General features: G+C 37.8%; 1 protein-coding gene across 20 annotated transcripts in view; it reads right to left on the minus strand.

Moving 5' to 3' along the window:
• Positions 1 to 21821, minus strand: part of MBNL1 (muscleblind like splicing regulator 1) — a 197002-nt gene that overhangs the window by 41267 nt on the left and 133914 nt on the right. The window lies entirely within an intron of this gene.

Genomic DNA, 21821 nt, shown 5'->3' on the forward strand with positions numbered 1-21821 from the left:
CCAACAGAATCATGAAGTTTTAGCATCTATTTTTACTTGTATTGGGTTCTAAGGAAATGAACTTAGAGGATTCAAGACACACTGTATCTTCAGTTAAGCACCTTTACTACTGTCTCAAAACAAATCAAATTAAATCACATTAAGCTTTACAAACCCATGTATTAAGAAATTTACAGACGAAAAACAGAAAATGCCCAAATGTTCCCACTGTACAGAGATTAGTAAGTATAATGAAACACTGGAAAAAATGTAGCCTTTAACCTTTCAAAGATAAGTCTAGTCTCCGTGGCCCAAGAGCTATAAAACAATAGGAAATAGACATATATACCCTCCAAAACATTTACAATGTAAAACGGAGAACCACAATGTTGGTAAAAAATAAGAAACTTGAATATATCCTTCCTTCTGGGACAGTTCTTTTCATCAAAAATATATATTAAACTCTGTAATATGAAATACTGTATATGGGATTTATTTCATATTATTTCAATACTATCATCATTCCACTCTTTCCTTCTTATTTCAATATGTTCTTGAGTCTTTATAGTAAAAGGTCTCATCAATTATTACCTTGACAACTTCTTTCACCAATAAATCTAATTAGAACTGTTTGGGAGGGTCAAAGAAAGATTCAATTGAAGCCATCAACCACTTTCCTGAGCTTTCTTTGATTTTTCTAAGAAAAATCCATTTGCCATAATTTGACCTTATACTGTAAACTGACTCAGCATGCTCACATTTGTGATAAAAATCTTGTCACAATCCTAATTTGAAAGATCTATTTCTGGCTTGTTTTGATTCAGATTTTTAGGAATAAGTTTCTGCAAAGGGCTAATATCATAGGATACTGACTTTCATTTTAGCAAGCTTTATGTAATAAAGCATCACTAATAATACTTTAAATCAGAAGGCAGCAGAAGACAGTAGTTGATACCAAGGAACAGACAGGTCCCAAGACCTAGGGTAGAGGCCTCGGTCTCCCATCAGCAGCGAGAACTGCATACAAAACTAACTTCTTTAAGTCTCAGGCCTTTTATCCATTTCAAAACTGCTATATGACCTACACCATATGTTTATTATGAAGATCAGAGGAGATAACGTATATGTCGTGCCCTTGGCACTGCACGGCACTCTGTGACCAAGGTAAAGGTCAGGAGCTGCTATTTGCCACCACCCCCACCCCTTCAATCGTATATCCAACAAAAGAAAAACAAAATATTGCCACAAAGGTAATTTTATCATATCTCTTAGTTATGCCTATTGATATATTCACAAAGTAACATTTATATATTTATGACTTATTCCATATGAAATCATGCTTGGTATCTGTTGAGATCATGAGCACGTTTGAAAGCATCCAGATGAAAAGTAACTTCTACCAAAAAACAACGCTTAGAGTCACAAGAGAAACCAGAGAGAACACCTGGCCGACGTAAATAAGCTCATGGCTAACACTTGGTGCGATCTCAGGGCTACCCACCTTTCTCAGGACAAAGAACAATTTGGCTCTAGGAGAGATTCTGGTTCTCAGGATCTCCACATCATATTTCTTACTAATATTGGATCTATTTAAGTGAAAATAAGCAAGATTATATCCACCCTCAGAATTCGGTTACTGTCAATTCACTCAGATCAGTTTCTATAGCTCCGTAAATAGCACAGAGATAGCCCTAGGCCTTGCACTAGGCTGGCCAACACTAACACCGACCTTCCTAAGCTCTTCATTCGAGTGCCTCCCGTCACATAAGCCACCCAGTCCCACCTCCCTATAAACACGGCTCAGACTGAAATATTGGAGGCAAATCCTACTGCCCTATATACATTCTGTGTCAGATCATGTCAAACCTTTCAAGAGAAGCTCAGGCCTTTGGTTTTCACTTTCTATTTACCACACTTACTCAGGAAAAATGCCATTCGGCCACATTTCTTACCTATGCTACCTTTCTATGCATAGCTTAATTTGATTGCACTGGAACTTCTCTTTCAAAAAGCTATGTTCCTAAGACTCAACTGAGGATGTTCGGTGAAAAAGTACGCAGACGAACAGGCCTCTTCCACACAGTCTGTGGTGATGCATGGGGGGGGGGGCAAGGGGTAGGCGTCTGCATTTTAATAGTATTCTAGGTTATTCTGATAGAGCAAAAAAACACTCCAAAAACACAATTCTGCAAAGCATGTGAATTTTTCATTGACGTGTGGGGGAAAAAAACCAGAGTAGCCTCTGCAATTGATGTTAGATAAACTCAGCTTCCTGGGGAGCTGAAAATGTGTTTAATGCTACGATGCTGCTGAACAATTGTGGTTTGACAAATAAAAAGGTCAAGAAAAAGTTAGAATAAACATCCTCTTGTAGAGGACTGCCTGAAACTCTGGAGGAAATCACCAGTGATATACCTTTCGTTAAGAATTAAGGTGAATATACCACTGGTACCTCTCCAGGTCCATCCACAGTCTATACCCAAGGTCCCAGGACAGAACCACGATACACATTTGCAAAATGAATGAATGAACACTTCTCGACAAATCCTTAAAGATCACTTCTACTCTAACTCTACTCTGGAGACAATGAAACTCATAGAATCAAAACTAACCCTAATACCAAACTTTGATTCTGAGCTGTACTAACCTACTGACACTTACTCAGAGCCCAGTAATTTGAACACCTGATAAAGCATGCCATAATAAAGGGAGAAAAGGTAACGGGAGGTTTATAAGCTTCACCAGGGATGAAACTACATTTGTGCAGAGGTTCAATCTTTTTGGTGTCCTAAGCTCTATACAGTGACAATACATTCTAAAAATCTAAATCCAGAAATTCAGTCAGTATCTGGTGCTCACATATGCAAATTTGTATAAAGGAACCATATTCTAAATTATCCAGAGATTTCACCTCAAGATACATTAAATTGGGCTGGTAGGATTAATGCTAAAATATAAAGTCGTTTTTATTCCATTTTGGTTGCTCTATGCCGTTCCGCCTGGTGGCCATATAATTGTACATTTTATCCAACAGAGCTTGGTTCGAAGAGCAGAATAGCAGCTTTGTTATTTACTTGCTGTGTGACCCTGTAGGGGTTAAATTCTCTGAGTGGCCATACCTTTTTGGCAGGATAGCAACAATAGCATTGATTGCACTGGTGATTTATAAGGGTTGAACAAGATAGTGGGCCAACTTCATATGTGGCTCCTGATATAACAGGCTGTCAAGAAGCTAATAATGAACAGCAGTTGCTTAATTTAGCACTGTATCTGTTAAAAGTACTAAAAATAATGGAAAAAGCAAAACCCAGTGACAGTGCACGTCAATCACTAATAATACAAGCTTGGCCCTTACTCATGATTCTGTATTTGCCACATCCACTACAGAAAATGCCATTCTAATACATGTCCTACAGTGGTATGTTGCCGTGGTTTGCTTTTGTCAACTGCACTGACACTTACTGTCAGTGAGCTGCCCAGCTGACTAGCAGGCCACTCTAGAGGGTCTATACTATAAATACCTTCGATGCCACTGAACATAGATCTCAAAGACATCATTGTAATATACATACTATATATTTTAAGGGAATGGAGGAAGTTCAGTAAAGGATCAATTCAGACTAAGTCCATTTTTCTCCAGTAATTTTTCTACATCTTTAAAAGTCATCTTTCCAAAGAGTCAAAATTTTCCCCTTGTAGTCTTAAAAGCTTATATGAGACCAATCACGGTCATTCAAGAGATCAATTCATTATGTCTTTAATTTCTGAAGTTATAAACTGTCCAACTGTGAATTTAAGGGTTTTCTCATTAGCTTTTGAAATAGGCACGAGTTTGTGATTATAACAAAGGAAAATATATGTTTAGATTAACTGTGTGAGCTTCAAAATAAAGCACCTGGTTAATTTTTAAACATTGTAGTTTAATAAAGTGCACTTTTTAAATTTTATTTTAAAATATTTTTTTTATTTATTTGAGAGAGAGAAAAAAAAATGAGCAGAGGAGAAGGGCAGAGGGAGAGGAAGAAGCAGACTCCCCACTGAGCAGGGAGCCCTACATGGGGCTCGATCCCAGGACGCTGGGATCATGGCCTGAGCTGAAGGCAGACGCTTAACCGACTGAGTCACCCAGGCGCCCCAATGAAGTGCACTTTTAAATAATTAATAGTATGAGCATATACAGTACATATTTTAAAATGATGTGTATGTATATACACTAGTGTACAGTATAATGTATATAGTGAGATATAAATTGTAGAATAAAGATAAAATTGAATAGAACTACAGATGGCAATTTAGGGATATGAAAAAATAGTTTCTTCGCTATTTTTAATATTTAAGACCTAACAATCAAAAATGAAAATCTTTCTTAGAAGTCAGAGAAACGTAATAAAACAAAAAAAATCAAAATTCTATTTGAAAACTCAAAAAACCAATATCCCGTTTTTAACTATAATTCTTCTACCTAAAATAAAATGCATACTGTGATTTATGAGGTCAGAATATAAAAAGACATCTTATTAAGCTGCCAAATGGTAACTATGTGGTAGAATTAAAATTATTGGGTCATATTTGGGTAGACTCTGGAAATAAAGGGGCAATGAAAAAATTATGGGGGTACCAGCTTATACTCATAACTCTTTTCCAGTTTTCATTGGAAATACTGGTTTTAGGAAAAACTGTCCAAACTGCAACCATTTATTTCAATTGTTAAAACAAAACCAATATTTCCTTTGGGACAACTGAGATATACAAATGTTTTTGAAGCACTTTCTGGAGATACTCACTGCTCAGATACTGGCCAGAAACTCTGGCAAAGGAATTTGGTAGCTTCCTATTGAAAATTCTTACTATTTTTTTTTTTTTCAGCTAAGATGATAGAAATATCTCATGAAAATTTTGCCAAAGGGGGAAAAAAATTGGCAGTCATGAAATATCGTTTCATGCATTTCCAAAAATGTTTCTTTGGCTCTCCCATGCTAATTTATAATGATCAATTCTAATACAAGGTGAATAAATTTATATATACAATATTTATTTTAAAATTACAAGCATCTAGTGGTAGGAACTTTATGGCAGTTTAAAACGTGATTAACTTTTAGAAAAAATGATATGCATGCAAACACACATGCACACCCATATACACTCACTGTTTAGTTTTCATTTAGGTGGACAGGAGTTTGATTAACTCTAGAAATTACACTTTATTGGCTTGCAAATACTGAAAATCAATTAATTGTACCTAACACACAGGATATTGTTGCTCTTAAATGTATGTTTCTTTCCAATCTACCTGTTTCCATAAAGGACTTGCTTCAGCTTACAAGAACAAATGCATCCTAAGAGGAAGCTCAAGCTTTCTCAGTGTCAGCACTATTGACATTTGGGGCCATTAGACGCTTCGTTGCGGAGCTGTTCTGTGCTCTGTGGGATGTTTAGCAGCATGCCTGGCTTGCTAAATGCCTGCAGCCCTCCTGTCCTCAGTTATGACAATGAAAACTGTCTCTAGATTTTGCCAAATGTCTCTAGGGGTGAGGGGGTGGCAAAATCTTCTCCAGTTGGGAGTCAACCACTGCTTTATACCTAATGGAATTTAATAGGGGCCGTATTAGTCTGCTTTGGCTGCCATAACAAATACCACAGATCGTGTGTTTTAAACAACAGGAATTTATTTTCTCACAGTTTCTGGTAAGAGTGCTTTCTGGCTTGCAGACGGCTACCTTCTTGCTATTCCTCATACAGCCCTTCCTTGGTGTGTGCACGAGGAGAGAAAGTTTGTGCCCTGGTGTCTCTTATAAGGACACTAATCCTATCAGACCACGGTCCCACTCTTGTGACTTTAACCTTAATTATTTTCTTAGTAGCCCCATCTTCAAACATAACCATACAGGAAACAGGGCTTCAACATAAGAATTTTAGGGGGACACAAACATTCAGTCCATAAAAGGGGCATGCAATTAAAAACTGCCAACCCGAAGTTATTTGTAATTAACTTTAAATATTTTCATATTACATTTAAATGTCTGGCAGTTTCCTCAAACAGAAGATAATAAATTTGTCCTATAAAACCTCATTCAAAAAGAGTGCGTGGTCGACCAGTTATTCCTTCTAATTTTGCCAAATTCTAAAAATTTTCAAGGTATGAATATGCGAGTTGATTTTTTTTCTTATTTGAAATTAAAACAAAGATGTGGTATATAAAAAAGTGAATAATTCAATTCCAAAATCATATTAATAGCTCCATTCACCTGTTAACTAGAATACTGGATATGCTGACTTTAAGGGTAAGCAACATTTTCTTGGTTTCACTTCCCTACAGAAAGCTTTTTTCAGGATAACTAAACGTGAGACATATAACCCCTACTTTGGAAAAGAAGCTACCGAGAAAGGTAACTTAAGTAGCCAGAGAACCCAGAAAAATGATGAACGACTTCTGACCACCGTCTGAAATTCTGGTGGACCCACTGCATAATGTTGCTTTTAATCATATGCAAATGTATAGATATGTATGTAAGTAATTACACATACACACACACATATATATTCACCCCAGTTATGTACCTATTTCTAAAAGCAGCATATGTATTACAAACTTAGATTCCGCTCGTGTTGCAAATTTAAGAAACCTAGAATATAAGACCTAAAATTTACATTTCATGTTTTATTTGGAAAAACACATAAGGACTTATAGAAAGCTATAGAATAAAAGCCCAAAGAACACTGAACTAACATTTGGTATAAATCCCTAACGTAGTCTAACAGGTATTTTAATTTTTTCTTAGAAAATCTCCATGGAGATTTCCCTGATTTTATGTCATTGTTTTGTTTTGTTGGGTTTTATAAACAGTGTATTATACTATAATGTAAATATATATAGTATATATACTCTTAATAAGCCTATACCGTGTATTTACTATATTTTAGTATAAGATAGTAAATATATAATATTCACATATTAACAGTAATTTTTCTATTTTCTTTTTATTCTCAAATATTATAGCCCTTTAACTCAGATAACAAAATGGGAATTTTGTTGTTGTTGTTTTTGCACCCTGTACCTACTTCAGAGTTTTACCATGTGGAAAGGCAAAAAGATATTCTTTACACCAAACACTATGTTTTCCTGTTTTAATTCCCTCACTGGACTTTCAGGCAACACCAGGAACAAATGCTTAGCATTTTCACAGAACAGGAAGAAAGGAGACAATTCTCCTTTTATTTTGGAGGGCATTTAATAATCCCTAGTCTCCTAAACTTAACACGAAGTAAATACAGTAATACTAATCAATATTTAAAGCTTAACTTTTTCGGTGTAAATTACTATATATTCATCCAATCAACATAAGGCCAAATGCTTAGAGCTTGGAGGTCAACACAAGAGCTGGGAAAATTTTCTCCTATCAGTGAGAGAAAAAAGCAGAAATTTATGAATGTATTTTTATGGAAACAGTCTCAATTTCTTAAATTATTTTACCCCAGATACAAAATATTTTCAAATGAAACACAATAGAAGGCCAATTTAGATTTTTCCCTTTCTTGATGCCATAAGAAGTTCATATTCACACATACACTGTGGCTTGACAATGACTGAGGCTGCCAGGAAAAGAAAGAAAAATACAAACCCAGGCACATACACACAATCTGTCGAGTTCAAATTTGTAATTTTACCATGGCCTGAAAGAATGTAACAGACTGTTTCACTTGGGTTAAACATTTCCTCATCAAAGTCTAATGTGATCTCAACCCAGCAATTTTAGGTTTAGACGTTTCTAGCTAGCATTCAAAGGCTGTTCTAGGCACTATTTCATAGAACATTCCTAAGTGTGATGATGAAGATTCTTGGACATTAAAACCAATAGTGACATTTACAATATCCCAAAATATCCTCAATGCTGACGCAAACTCAACGCACTCTAACTCAAACATCGGGATACTATGACTTTTTTCCCAGAGAACTCGGGAGCTTTAATTGCACAACTCCCATTAATCATCTTGAACACGGCATAACTGAAACTCTACACATCTAGAGAAGTATTATGTAATGCATGAGAGTCTGAGGAGGTGGGGAAAGGGAAAAAGGCAACAAATCACACACATTCTTGTGACAAAAATACCACTCCTTTCTGCAGCAGCTTTTGTCTGTGAGAGATCACATATGCGTACAGTGACAGCGATAGTGACAGCAGCACACGGTTTTAGCTGATGGTCATCTGAAGAAATTTTAGCCTCTTCAGTGAGGGCCCACAAGGATCTTATGTTAGGGAATGATTGCAATGGGATGCTGTAAGAAGAAATGGCCTCACCTTTTAGTTATACCCACCCATGGCCTCTCCTCTACCCCACAGAATCCCACAGAAGTGTGTAGTCTACTGTATGAAGTTAAGTGAAGGGTTCAATCGGCACCTACTGTCTGTCCCTATTCCACAGTCTTCCTGCGTTCCCAACATGGGTCTGGCCAACATCCCCGAGTCAAACCAGAGTCTCCATGACCTTGTGAAAGCCCAGTGACATTTGGTAGGTGCCAGCATCATTAAACAGTCCAACATTTCTTGGCTGCTTTTTTATGGCATCATAAAATTGGAAATGCCAGGTCACTATGTTTCTATTATTTTTTCAATTGCTTCATTATTTTTTTCGGTACAGCAACTGTCAGACTTCTAAACTGTTTGTAGCAGAAACACTTCTGAAGTTTTATGGCATCCAAATCAGACACTCTTCGATCTTGGCTAATAATTAAAAACCCTAGCATTTACATAATAAAATTTAGTGCTCTATTTGTAGCACATGCCTTTCAATTGAGAAATACAAAATGTTTTAGAAATAGGACCCAATTCATCATCATACCATTATTAGGTGGATTACCACATGACTATATCTATTATATTTCTGAGGATTTTCTGAGGGTAAAAAGAGGGTAAATGTCTCAAGTCAAATGCATTTAATTTTTTTCCTTAAGAATCTTTTGGGAAAACTTGTTTAAACAGTCCTTTCCAGTCCTAGTGCACTGGCAACGCAAAAGCCCTTCATCTTTAAATACCCCTCCAAAGGTATGTGGGGAGGAGATGGTGGGGATGTGGGGAGGGGGCTGCTTGTCCAAGGGCACATAACCAAACCAAGGCAGTCTAACTACAGAGTTGGCACTCTTCACCACTATGCTGGAGAGATGCATCTGTGCTGATGATCACTTTCACATCCTCAAGTATGTATGTATGTATGTATGTATGTATGTTTTTCTAATCATTACTCACACTAAAACATAGATGACTCTAACCAGACTAGGTCAGAACCAAATGAATGCTTCCATCTCTGTTGAGTTCTACAAGGAAAAGAAGTTTCACAATATAAACTACTGATTTTGGAGAAGACTAATCAACATGGTATTTCCAAAGTGTCACGGAAAACATTAGATTCTCTTATAAATTTCAGTTTATCTGTCATTCATTTTTTTCCCTTCGGCTGGACTTCTACAATAGGGTCAACAGTAGAAAATAACTGAAACACCAGACAAGTTAAATTCTGCTTCACACTACCCATTTGCCAGTGAGCCAAGAGGTTCTTGGATTATCTAGGGATTCTACTCACTGGCCTCTGTGATTTGGATATATCACAAATGGATTTTTGGATATAGCAATGGAGATACCAATCGATACTGGATATATCACAAATACAGAAAAGGTGACTTTATATAGAAAAAAGAATATATATATTCTTTATAATAAATGTGAATATATATTCTTTATATATATAAAATCTTTATATATATAAAATGAAAAAGAGAAGTTAGTGATATAGAGAGGATGGCTGGTTTTAAGGGGCAAGTCTTTTATTCAGCAATATAAAAGAAACTAAAGAAAATCAAAGCGGTAAAACATCTTGGTAAAGTCAGTTCAAGATTGATAACACTATTACCTTGTATTTATATGAGGCATTTGTTATATTTATACCTTCTAGATACACATACCTACAACTATAAGGTAACCCTATTTTTACATACCTAAAATAAGATTTATTATTAGTTATGATAAACTTAAAAGAATAATATTATGCAATATTTCTAAAGTCCCATTTTAATATTTCCATTGTAAATCTTTCAGCCAAGCTCACTAGTTGGGATAGTGTATACTATGCATGGGATTAGTGCTTAGATAATTTTCTCAACTGTAACAAATGTCCAGAATTTTGTTTGTCAATTACATGTAGAAATTATTACACTATACTGTGCTCTAATCTTTTAGAGACATCATCGTCTTTGCCAAACATCAAACACCTTTTCCTTCCCTCAACTTTTCATTCAGACTCCTCTGTAAACCTCTGGGATTCCCTAACTGAAAATAAATGTTGTCGCTTGCTGACCTCACAGATCTGATCTCAAGTCCAGCGATTAAATGCTACTTCTTCCCGTAAACAACAATGACAGAGCACAAAGAAAAGGTGAGGCGACGAAGGTCCTTACCACTGCTGACCACTGTCTCCTTCAGACAGATCAACTTTGTACTTGAACAAAATGTGCTCAATGACACTGGCTCTGTTCCTGTGGGGAAAGCACTCCCCTCCCCCACATCCCCATGACAATTTGCTAAAATTGTGCACAGCCATCAGCCCTCTCTCAGACTTCAGGCTGCAGCGAGGAGAAAGACAATTGGCTCATGAGCCCAGAACACGTCTCTATTGGATGCTGACTGCAGCAGCATAGGCAGTAAGGGTGAAAAAAAAAAAAATCTCTTGAAGAAGAAAAAAGCAGTATCACAACACAGGCTATCTGAGCCTGTCTCCTTCTCTCACCCCACTCCCACCCCCAGAGACTTCCACTGGTTCTCTAAGGCAGGTCCCCAAATACCTAAAGAAATGACACTCAACAAAAGTTACTTAAAAATCATCATTGGGAATAAAACGGGAATTTTGAGAAAGAATTCATGCTTCTAGTATCCTCCAGTCGCTTTTTGAGAAAGGATCCGTGTTCACAGTAAACAAGCAAATAAAACTAGATATCTGCCAACTGTGGAACTCTTACATATATCTACAAGAAGACTCTTTTTAAGGCAGGGGGTATTGAAGCCATCGCTTAAACAGAGGCACTTGAAAAAGCTTAATCATTGCAAGGTTACTCTGTTCTGAAAGGCAATCAGAGGCTGCGGAGCATATTCTTAAGAGCTTATTTAAGATGAAAAGTATGGAGATGTTGGGCCTCACAGGAACGCCAGCCATGGCAACGCTGTTTTTTAATAAGCCGGAATGTGAACGTAAGAGGGAAAAGCGCAGGCTGCTGTCACCTGATGTTTTTCTCTTGCTATCCTATCAACAACATTTAGGCTGAAAGCCCGACCTGCTAAACGCCAGGCTTGGGTGCAGTGAGTAAAGCAACATATGCATGAATTTTACTCCCTACCTCTGGCTAAAGCAAGTGGTTGTTAGTAGCAATCGTTGTTTACCTTCCCTGGTACTTTGTGCATGCCTCTCTCCTAACAGAGTCACACCGCTTTACTGTGCGCTGTTTACACACCTTCCCTCCATGCCCACTGCCTCCAGAAAGCAGTGTCATGCCTCACCCCCAGGCTCACCCGCTGGGCCAGGCCAATAAGCCCAGCAAGTGTTTGCCAAGTGAATGAGTCCTGCCTGTATTTCAGAATAGAAGATATTCTGTCCGGTAGCATTCTCAAACATTCCTTCTGCACCTTCTCTGGGACTTCTATGAACTTACATACTATAGTCCCATTTTATTTCCCTTCTTCCCTAGTCTCCCCCCATTGGCTCCTTTTTCAGGTAACTTCTTACTACTGTTACCCAACCACATCTTTGTACTCTGCTCTGCCCACCCAGATAAGAAATATGCTCACTTGTTGGATTTATCTGTGTCCCCCCCTTAGCTCGCAAGTTTCTCATATATAGGCCTTAGAGATCTGCACACAGGAAATGTCCCAGGACTTGATATAAAAAAGCAATTGAACCTCAGCTCAATGGTTAACATCACATGAGCCTGAATCACAGAGTTGTTTGTTCAAATGCCAACTTCGGTACTTATTAGTAGTGAGATTTTGGGTTAATTATTCAACCTCACTAAACTTCAACATCCTCTTCTATAAAAATGAAGGTAAGAATACCATCCTAGGGATGATGTAAGTATTAAAGGAAAGAATGTACCCAAGGGCCTCAATTATGGGCTGCTACTCAGTAAATGGACATCACTGCACCTTACTCACTCTTCTAGCATGTTCTTCACATCCCTGGAGCCTTGCAACCCCTGCTTCCTGTTACTCAGTCCCACTTCACTGGATGAGTTTGAAAGCACCGTTTTTCCTCTTCCTTCAACCTCCCCTTTTCCACAGTCCTTCAGCTCACCATCCAGTTAGAATCTCTTCTAATGAACTCACACTAAGCCTCTAAGTGGCCGAGAATGGCAATGTACAGTCAAGCACAAAAAATACCCACCCAGGAGCCAGGAAGACTGGGATTCACTGTAGTTATTTGCCCACTGGCTATGTGACCTTATGGAGGTACTCAACTTCGAGCTCAACAATACCTTTCATTTGTGAAATTGCATCCAAGTAACGTAGCTCCTGAGTGGCTGTGAGAAAGCTTTCCCAGGGCCCAAGGTAAGAGCCAATGAATGCTCATTTCTCTTACCATTAGGAAATGGGGCATCTGTATTTTAAAAGGAGTTGATAATAACAGGGAATCATTTTCTTAAGTTATATTTAATTATGAGAGGTGACTCTTTGAAATGTCACTTTCTGGGGACATTTTCTCTCTCACTGTCCCTCCCTTCCTCCTCTTTACTTTCTTGCCAGAGAGAATAAACTCACAGTAGTGAACTCAGCACCTGTCAAATTGTATTACAGGTAATTTCCACAAGTCTGTCTACTCGTCTAGATTAAGAACTTGTTAAAGACAGGGCTAAATCTAACTTAGCAACCTAAGCATTTTTAGTAAATGTCTGTAGAATGAATAAGCAATTTAAGAGATGGGAGGGCATTTCCAGCGCCCAGCTATCACATCACTATGATGATACCATAAGGCCTAGGCCATTGGTCCTCAACCATGGCTGCACATTATAATAAATAAATAAATTTATAAATAATAAATTTCTATACCCAGCATCCACCCCCAGAAATTCTGATTTCATTGATTTTGGCTGAGTCCCAGGCAAGCTCTCAGATGATTCTAATGACTGCTTCTCTGAGGACCATTGGTTAGTCTATATATACCAATCCACATTCTCATTTACACATCAATCACAACTTTTTCCATAGTTCTTGCAAACTCAGTGTTTGCCAATGACTCCAGGACAACGGCTAATGTTATCCGACTATCTCTTAACTGGTATTTCCGTTTCTAAATGGTCTGTTTTTCCCCCAGCTCCTTCCCTATACAGTGGTGGAAAGGGCACTCCAGGGCAAGGACTGCACAAAACGAGCTATTGCCTTTTGTCCCCTTGGGCGTATAGCCATAGGATGATGGTGCCTCAGCTGCTTCTGAACGCCTTGTTCATAGGAAGCGAAAGAGCTCATGGGAAAAGAGGGCCAGAGGATCCACGTCATCAACGTAGCCATGAGAGCCCGTAAGTATTTTTGTTATATACTCAACATTGACGGTACACTAAAGAAAGAGTGTGTCAAAGATACTGATGGTATTTTAGATTACTAATAACAGTTTCTATACAATTTAGTTTCATTCTCATCCACTGTGGGTTAGAGGTCTTAGGCGGCTCCTAAGTTATCTTCACAGTATTGCTTTTACGACTCAATTATAAGCTGCCTGTACTCAAGTTAAAAATTTCATAGCTGCAGTAAATGTTTATGAAGGTAAACTGGCATGTCATAAATTTTCAAATAAGAAGATACGAGGTCTCCACAGGATCACTACCATTTGCTTTGGAAGACCATTACAATGGATAGAATCCTTACCCTAATGGTGACCTCTTCTGTGTCCTGTACAGGTGTGATTACGTCTATCATTAACTCTCACAATATCATCTATCAGTTACCCCCAGGGCAATCCCAAGAAGTGATTCTTATCAGCCTCTTATTACAAATGAGGAAACAGAAGCTTTCAGAGGTTAAATATCCCATGTAAGGCCCTACCATTGTGAAGCAACGAAGTTAGGATAAACAGGTCAGAGTCCCCATGCATCCCACTAATGGGTAGGCAGGATATAGATGGCCTGGACAATCTAGGGACTGGGGGCCACTTTAATTTATTGTTGCTTTTTGACTGCAGGTGCAAAACATGATTTTACTACAATCCAGAGAGAGAAATTGGAAACTGATATGTCCCACCCCATTCGAACTTATCAAAAGTTAAACAGGTTTCTTTTGTGTTTCTTGCAGTAATATCAGAGCAAACAGAGTCTATGAAATTGTTCTAAAAGAGCTAGATCTATATACAGATAAGAAATACGGTGCATGTGCAGACATAGCCATGTGGACACAGATGAAAGAGAAAGCAGAACAGAACAACTGAGTCACTGTCTCTTAATCAAACTGAAAATTAAGCTAGAAGATAGGCAATGAATGGATGGGGAGGAAAGGAAAGGAAAGGAAAGGAAAGGAAAGGAAAGGAAAGGAAAGGAAAGGAAAGGAAAGGAAAGGAAGAGAGAGAGAAGGAGGGAGGGGAGAACTGTTGCTTTGTCAAGTGTAGTCAAGCGGTTGCCTTGAATATACTTCACCTTAAATATTATTATCTTCTAGAATAACCCATTTATACATTTATTCACCATCTATTTGTTGAGGCCTCTCATATGCTCAGTGCTATGGGGCCGTGGAGACAATAAATGAATCAGACATTATTTCATGAAGAGAAATAAGGCAAGCACATAAATAGCTAGAATAGGATAGAAGGCAAAGAGTGTTATAAGGGACATTCAGATAAAGAGTTCTCGTAATTTGAAGGAAAAAGAGAAGGTTTCCATTCAGAAGAATCAGATAACAGCTTTGAAGAAGAGGAAGAATTTAAACATGAAGAGTTACAAAAGATATCCAGGTAGAGGAAATAGCATAGTTTGAAGCATCAATGACAAATAATACATTTATAATAAGAGATGTGAGAAATAAGCGTGAAAAGTAGGCTGACTCTAGTTTGGGGACAGTTTTAAAAACTGAGTTACAGGTTGTCTGCTTCCTTCTGTAGACCTGGGGAAGCCACTGACCAGGGCCAGGGATGTCATCAGCCCAGCAGCCCAGCTGTACTTCGTGAATTCATCAGACAGGAGTGCAGGAGCTCCTGAAGCGGCCGAGAGCCGGGCAGGGAAGACCAATGAAGTAATTACTTCCACTGTCCAGGCAAGAGCTAACACTGACCTGACCATTCTCCAAATAGTCTCCCAGACCCATCTTTTTCACAATCTCCTCCCCCCCTCCTATTCTAACATGTGCTAACACACACATTCTCTCTCTTTCTCTCTACTAGCCATAGTGAACTGAACTAAGTTCAGAGACCCAGCTGTCAAAATATTCTGCCCTTCCAGGTTTTTTTGGCCTGGCTAACTTGTAGTTAGAGTCCCCAGTTAATGTCACCTTCCTCAGGAAGTTTTTGTTTTATTTTGTTTTTTAACTTCATTTTTGTTTACTGTTCTTCTGCCTGATTACAGAGCATTCGTTACACTTTATCATAATCACATGCCAGCTACCTGTTTCCTTCACTGGACCAGACTCAATGAGAGTAAAACCATGACTGTTTATTTTCAAGTTGCATTCCCAAAACAATACCTAGAATAGCATCAGGCTTATAACAAGTGTTAACTCATATAGGAATCTTATAAAGCAAAATGTACATTACATACTATACATATATGTTTAATAGACATAATATACATACATAGAACATATATTAACTATATGTCTAACTTTCAAACACACCTAGAACAGTACTTTTTCAACACCTCGCAATGTTTTGAAAGTTGCTTATTGACTAACAAATTAAGCTTTATCATTTGACAATTTCTTGCAACTAAATAGCAAATTCCTGGTTCAATCATTGGTCCATTATTCTGTTTCATTGTTTCCTTATGCCAAGATAAAAACTGGATTCCACACTACAATTACATCAGAAAAGAGTAACTAGTAACTGTAATATGGATTACTCAGATTGGACAAGGTTACTTAGAAGTGTCAATATGGTAGGTAGCTTGGCAAAAATTTTGAAGCACTGCTCAAGAGACATACCAATAAAGTGAAACTAACTTTTGTTTTCCTGTTGTAGTATTTCCTGTTAGAATAACCACTTTCCATTTTTCCTGATTTCATAAAAACCCAAAGCAATAAAAAAAAGTTCATTTGCCTCATTTTATTCTACCAGTAGCTGTTATTAATAATTTTAATGTAGGTTTTCTGCATATGACATATTCATCTAAAATATATGAAAATAACAATGTTACTATCCACCCAAAGAGAATCCTTCGATATCATGAAATCAAATATGAAAGCCTTTCAAAAATTAAATGGAATTGTTCTAAATTGGTGTAGTAAATGCACTAACATAAAAAAATACGAATTAGTGGGGGCGCCTGGGTGGCACAGCGGTTAAGCATCTGCCTTCGGCTCAGGGCGTGATCCCAGCGTTATGGGGTGGAGCCCCACATCGGGCTCCTCTGCTATGAGCCTGCTTCTTCCTCTCCCACTTCCCCTGCTTGTGTTCCCTCTCTCGCTGTCTGTCTCTATCTCTGTCAAATAAATAAATTTAAAAAAAAAATACGAATTAGTATATATGTCTACCTTCTAAACATTTTTCCCAAACTATTTCAGTGAGTCATAATTGTGTGATTAAGTTTCACATTATCCAAGATACATATAAGTCTCTATGTGCAACTATTTTTAGCTATTTTTGAAATTGTTTTTTTTTTTTTTGAAAGATTTTTTATTTATTTGACTGAGAGAGCCAGCCAGCGAGAGAGGGAACACAAGCAGGGGGAGTGGGAGAGGAAGAAGCAGGCTCCTAGCAGAAGAGCCCTCTGTGGGGCTCGATCCCAGAACGCTGGGATCACGCCCTGAGCCGAAGGCAGACGCTTAACGACTATGCCACGCAGGCACCCCTGAAATTGTTTTGTTTTATTTCATTGTTAGCACTTACCTATAAGTCAAAATAATCTCAAATTTCATTTAAAAAGGAGTAGTTCCTCATTTACAATAAATTTCTCTTGTACTGAATTAGGGCAACTGTTTTTGGCTTGATTATTTTTAAATAAATTGTGCTCTGAAAAGGACCATTTAGTAAGGCAGTTAATTTTTTTTAATATTAATCTCTGAAAGAGAATAAAATTGATAATCAAACGGACTGATACAAACAAAAAATAATTCCCCTTAAAAGCAGTATCCTACATTATAAACTGCCAGGGTTTTGCTAGAGTATACCAGCTTATATGGGGCAGGGGTGCAGGTCCCCTCCCCCCACCATGAGTGAGTAGACGAAATTACTGGAGCTCCAGCAGCACACAGCAGGAAAAGATTTATCATGTATTAGTCAATGCAGTTATTTTAGAGAGAGATTAAACAGAGTACCATGGAAGGACCAAGAAACACCTTAAAGAGATTCAAGTAAAACTTTACAAATTATCAATAACTTAATATTTATGTTTAAAACATATCCTCAATCGTTTGAGAACTAAACAGTTCTCAAAATGACGATGTTCTCAACTGCCAGATTTTGAAGTTGGGGAAACTTTCAGGCTGGATTGTCCATTTCTTCACAGCACATCACTATTATTACATGGGTTTAACAGTACTGTCTTACAGTGTCTTCTCTTTGTACGGTCCTACCGGCTCACTACTTACCGTGGGAAACTTCCTGTCATTTCTCCTTTTGTTGTCTTTCCAATGATGTATTTAAAAACGTTATACCCCACCTCCCCTGTTTTTCTTCAATGTATGTCTATGGGTCCACTAATGTAAAAACATCTGTCGACTCACCACACTGCTCACACAAATGGACAGATAGATGGTTCACTAAAATAAAGAAGTAATCTCCAAGCTTCCTTTTTGAGAATTTTAATCTAGTTCTCTTTTATCTGACTGCCTATCAAAACACCCAAAAACCAAAAGGAAAGGTCATGTGAAAACAGTATGAAAAGAAAAGGTGGGATGGGGTCAACCATAAAGCCTACCACAGGGTATATTTCAGAAAATAGATAATCAATTCTATGAAGTGTCCTTCATACTATGAAGTGCTGCTGAAGTGGACAAAGTGCAGAGAAAAACATGCCGGGAGTCAAGCATTTTTCACAAGCATTTTCAATTAACTTCACAACGACCATATGAGTAACTAGTATTAACCATGTTATGCCAGTGGGGAAATTAAAGCTCACAGAAGTTAAATGACTTGCCCAAGATTACAGAAGTAGCAAATAAAGTTTAATTCTCAAATTCAGTTCTGATACGAAGTTGGAGGATTACATCCTCTCTCACACAGCTGGCTTCCCAGGAATCCAAAGAGCCAGAAGGCCGCCCAGGTAAAACAGCATACAGGTGGGAATCTCAGGTCATTCAATGGCCAGTGGTTAAACCAACCTGATTGGGAGGAACGCTTTATTCTGGGGAGGTACACTGAGAGTAAAGGCTGTGAAAATGAGTAAAGGAAACCTCATTCAAAATGGAATTGGGAAGCCACTGGGGAGGGGGACGCAGACTGCATAGTTTGGCAGGAAGAAGGAAGATTTCCTTTCAGCCTGGCAACAGCAAGCTGCCCTGGCCTGCAGCCAATGAGAAGCCACCGCTTGGAACTCTCATCTTCCTCCAATGAACTTTTGTGAAAACAACGCCTCCCGACTTCCTCCTTTCCTTTAAAAAAGGATGCTCTCCTCCTTTGTTCTCCAGACTTGCTGATGGTTTGCTGTTTTCCTATTCTGAATTGCAATTGCTCTGATGTTTCCAAATAAACTAATTTGCTGCTCAGTAACCTTTGTTGTTTAATTTTTAAGGCTGACAAGGTGAAGTAAGTGGAAGTAACCTCAATGCCTAATTAGGCAATCTACAATATAAGCAAGGATAATCCATTCATTGAATGTCTGCTGAGGACTACTTGAATTTCAGGAAGACACTCCATGGTGAAGAGGACCTATGTCATAAGGCTGTAGAAAGATCGGCACTCATTAAACAAATCAAGAGTAATGGTGGTTCCTGTGGTTTTATGGTACCTAACAATCCAAGACAAAACAGTTGTACTAAACTTTTCAAGTGGGTTAAAGGTAAGCTGCTGCACACATGTCCTCTGTGAAATTTATTATATACCGAAAGAGAAAAGAAAAACAGATGTGAACAATAATCAGGACTACTGTATGATATCTGAGTTTACAATAATTTATATTACTCTGTGAAGAAATGAAAATGTACCTAGTCACTCTAATATCTGTCAAGCAACAAAATATCTGCTTTGAAATCTTAAATTTATACACAAAAACATCTGTCACAAAATAAAACCTACTTATCCATATTTTTGTTTTATAAATTATGAACACAATGGTTAAATAGAAAGTAAGAAAATTAACTATGACTAATAAGGGGAAAAAACATTACCACTTATTGTCTACGCTCCTCCAGACAGAGCAGTAAACAAAACCTACTCAACTAAAGTCCTCCCAGCACCAGTCTCCGCTGGGCAGTTGTTCCTGTTTATTTTCCTCATAGCACTGGTCACACCTGCAGTTATGTTGCTGGTTTATATGTTTACTTACTGACTGACTGATTCCAGTAGGGATGTAAAATCCATGGGGGCAAAGCCTTATTCCCCCCTAGCTCACAGTGAGCCACAGTGTTAACTAAAGGAAGAACAGGTCTCACATTATCCTCCCTGTGACCTCATGATGGGAATGCTGTCAACCTCTTCTCCCATTTGCTGACAAGAATTCTGAGATCCTGTGATATTTAGTAACTCGTACAAAGTCACAGAACAATGAAAGCAAAGGAGACTGATCTGCCTGACTTATAGGTACTGTATAAACAAATTTGGCCAGCTGTATTTAGAACAAAGATAATATCAAGTTGAAATTCAAATAGCCAGTAGTGTTTAAAATGCAGCAATTAAGAAAACAATCTCTAAGGACTCTTTTCATTGTATATAAATACAGTCAGACAGACTTCTTATAGCCGTCACCACAATACACTTTGAGTTGCGTTACGGATTTCACACGAATTGACTATTTACAATTGACTACGTTCAGTTGTTATTAATTGTGTATCAGTATGTCATAGTCGATTTGTGTGGAATCCATAAACAACATTGTCATAAACAAAGTTGTCTATGTTACCCTTCGGAAAAAAAAAACAACAACTCAATTTTGCCCCCAAGTATTAGTGTTGCCACTATAAAGATAATAGCATGTCTCCGTTGTTCTCACTTTGGATGAAATTGTGAAGAAAATCTATCTGATAATTTTGATTTTAAAAGCTGTAGGTTCATCTTGGAAAACCATGTAGGATGAACTGAATGTCAGTGATAAAAATAGATTCATACAAAACTGGTTACTCTCAATAACTGTTAGAAAAGTTCTATAAATTGGGCACCATTTTTTCAGTGAGGTCCTTAGGAAAAAACTATTTAAAATAATTTTATACTTTCTACTAAAGGCGATATCTATGAGAATTCTGAGGGAAAAATGGCTCTTGAGAAAACAATTTCTACGAAGAACTGATGGATTATAAGTAACATTCAAATTCACGGTGCCAACTATTACACATACATAGGAAAGAGAATCCTAGATCTACAAATTTGCTAATTTCCTATTCTTTTCATCTATCTGTTTATCGATATATATATTGGTTGCCTAATAGCATATCATAATGCTGGGTGATACAGGATAGAAAAAGAAATAAAAATGCAATTCCTACTGGTAAATAGAGTCAGATGTAGGAGGGATCGTCTTATGAGAAACGTCCTCAAAGAAAGAGGAGTGGATGAAGTTGGGCTCAAATGGTCAAAGGAAAATCTTTCAGACCTAGAGAGGATTCATATTCCACCTGACCATTCATTCTGTTAGAGAAAAGGTAAGTCAGTGGCTTTCTTAACCGTGTGGTTCTAGAGATTTCTAGCTCTTTTTGCCATTTTGTGGTAGGGACTAGAATTATCATGTTCCTTAAAAGTGCTCTGGAACCTGGGCTCAGTCTTGGTTATCAAACAATCCTCTGGGATAAGCTCTGGCTGCAAAAAAATTTGTGTTTGTAACCTGCATCACAGATTTTCAGGCCACCAATGTCCACGAGCCCCTTCTGTATCTACTTTATTGGGAAAACAGTGTCACTGCTTTCTCGGATCTCAGAGAAAGGATCTCTAGAAAACAGGCACACATGGAGAGAGATTTAAGGGAGAAATGACACAGGACAGGGAGACAGCCCAGGAAGAGCTGGGTGGGAAAGACAGCGTTATTTATGTAGAGGACTTCTGTCACCTTCCTCTGGCGTCTAGGCAAGGGGTACCGCACTCCGTTTAGGAGGTACCTCAAAGAGATAAGATAATACCATTCTAGAAACTTAGGATCTCAGGCAACAAATTGTACACCACAGTCAAATGCTGGAAAATTCAACAGGCCATCTGCACAGGCATGTTTCCTGTTAAAAACAGATAAGGGGCTTTGGGACTTTCTACTCAGATGAATTCTCAGGAATATTTTTGCATCTTATATGAAGTTTCCCTTGCGTTACTGCAGAAAGTGGGAACAGCTACCTTTCAGAAGAACACGATAGTATCGGCAGTACACTGAAATATTCTGAAAGGCTACTTTTATAATATATGTTCTTTCTTTGCGTGTGTCTTATGTAATTTTGCCAAAAATAGAAACTGGTTGGTTAAGAAGAAATGTTAAAGCAAACATATATTATTCCCCAAATTAAAGATTAGCACTTCAAATGTTTTATATTTCTTCTTGC

This window comes from Ursus maritimus, unplaced genomic scaffold (genome assembly GCF_017311325.1).
Source record: "Ursus maritimus isolate PB19 unplaced genomic scaffold, ASM1731132v1 scaffold_20, whole genome shotgun sequence".
Classification (NCBI taxonomy): Eukaryota; Metazoa; Chordata; class Mammalia; order Carnivora; family Ursidae; genus Ursus; species Ursus maritimus.